Source organism: Mus caroli, chromosome 5, assembly GCF_900094665.2.
Source record: "Mus caroli chromosome 5, CAROLI_EIJ_v1.1, whole genome shotgun sequence".
Taxonomy (NCBI): Eukaryota; Metazoa; Chordata; class Mammalia; order Rodentia; family Muridae; genus Mus; species Mus caroli.
In genome coordinates, this window is record NC_034574.1 from 130,577,358 (window position 1) to 130,579,664 (window position 2,307).

Here is a 2,307-nt window from a genome sequence, read left to right on the forward strand (position 1 = left end):
AAAAAAAAAAAAAAAAGTTTCAAATCCTTTCCCTTGTTTCTTACGATTTCCTGTAACCCACTGACCACTCCTCTGCCTAACCAGGTATGGCTAACCCTTTGACATGGTGATATGTTGTCATCTACAAATGCATTGCGCCCTGTTCTTGGTTATCTCGGAATGCATCTGGCACATGGACTCCTGGTTGCATGGGCTCAAGAGCTTAAACCTTTCAGTGGCTTTCCGTCATCCTTGGGGGTGAAAAATCTAAAGAGCATCTTTGTCCAAAATGTCCTGTCTCACCCAGTATGGTGGCCCATGCCTGTCATTCTTACATGAGAGGCTCAAACAGAAAGATTGCAAGTTCAAGGCCATGCTGGACTATCTAGTAAGCTTAAGGCCAGTCTGGGGTATATAGTAGGGCCCTGTCTCATTAAAATAAATAAATAAATAAATAAATAAACAAACTTTGGGCTAGAGAGATGGCTCAACAGTGAAGAGCATTGTCTGCTCTTGCAGAGGACCCAGGTTTGGTTTCCAGAATCCACAATCAGCTGTAATTCTAGTTTTGGGGCATCTGACATTTTTTTTTCCTCTTAGGGCATCAGGCACACACCTAGTGTACATATATACCTCCTGGTAATATATGCATACACATAAAATTAAAAATAAATAGAATCTTAAAAAAAAAATAAATCCCATTTCTCAGATCTGGGTGCTATTTCTTCTTCATGGACTTGCTCCCAAACCACCTGATCTAGTGATCAAGAGAGACTCGCCTCAGAGGTCACCCCCTCCTGGGATTTAGTTTTTCATGGTACATAACATACCTGAAATTAAAATTGCCAGACTCAAAACAGAGACACTCACATCAGCTGTCACCAAGAAAAAAGGAAAGGCGGACATGAATTCCATTCCTAGAATTCATGTTTAAAAACAAAAAACCAAAATAGTAGCAACAACAAAAAAGCCAGGAGTGAGTGGCACATGCCCCAAGAACCGCTGCAAAGAACATGGGGACAGAGCGACCCTGGGATTTCCCGTAGCCAGCCAGCTCAGTTGGGGACTTGCAGGCCAGTGAGAGACCCTCTCCAAATAAATAAATAGTGAATGGTATCTCCTGGGGAATGACACCCAGGGCTGTTTCTGGCCTACACACACACACACACACACACACACACCTGCTTGCAGGCACAAAAATGTACACAGAGAACAAATAGAAGAGAGTGTGGTGGCAACCAGCTCTAAGGCCAGCCATCAGAGGGCTGGAAGAGATTGAACACATGTCACAAGTTCAAGGCCAGTGTGAGCTACGTAGCAAGGTGCTTGGTGTGGGGAGGTGGAGAGAAATTCAGGAGGCTGTGAGTGGAGGGCTAACAGGTAGCTCCTGATACTAATTATTATGAGAGAGTCTGTTAGAACCACAAGCTTGGCCTGGTGAGATGGCTCAGCAGATAAAGGCCCTTGTCACCACGGCTAACAACCCGAGTTTGGTCTGAGTTTGATCTACCCATCTGATGAAAGGAGGGAAACAACTCCTACAAGTTGTCCTCTGACCTCCACATGTGGTTGTGACACACACACACACACACACACACACACACACACAATGATAATTTTTAAGTAGGGGCTAGCCTGGTCAGCCGGGGATACATAGTGATAACTTGCCTGTCTCACTCCTCCCCCACTTTTTTCAGGGCAGGCTGTCCTGGAACTCACTCTGTAGACCAGGCTACCCTCGAACTCAAGAGATCCATCTGTCTCTGCTGGGATTAAAGGGGTGCGTCCCCACGCCTGGCTTCACCCCCAGTTTTTAAAGCTAGAACCACAAGCTTGCAAAGAAGCTGTCCCGACCTTATGCAAAGACTTCTGATGATGTTTGCTTAGCCCAGCAATGAATTCGTCAAACTCAGGCCAGCACAGCTCTTGCTTTTAATCATTCTGTCCTGGGCCTACTGTTTCTAACTATCTGACCGAATCCTCCCATCCGTGTTGAAAAATGTCACGTTGAGCTGGGCATGGTAGCACAAACTGGCAATTTTGAAATATTTTGGAGGTAGAGGCAGGAGAATCAAGAGCTCAAGGGCATAGTAGCTACATAGAAAGTTTAAGATCAGCCAGAGATCCAGGAGACACTATCAAAGAGGAAAAACCAAAGCCACCACAAGTGGCTGGAAGCAATACGTATGTCCTGGGTGTGTGGTGAGTTAGTGAACTGCTCTGAGCCTAGGCTTTTTCAGGTGTAAAGTGGGGATAGGGGTTAAAGTCTGAATCATGAGATTGTCTGAAAGGTCAGCGGACACACATTTCTTTTTTTCTTTTTCTTTT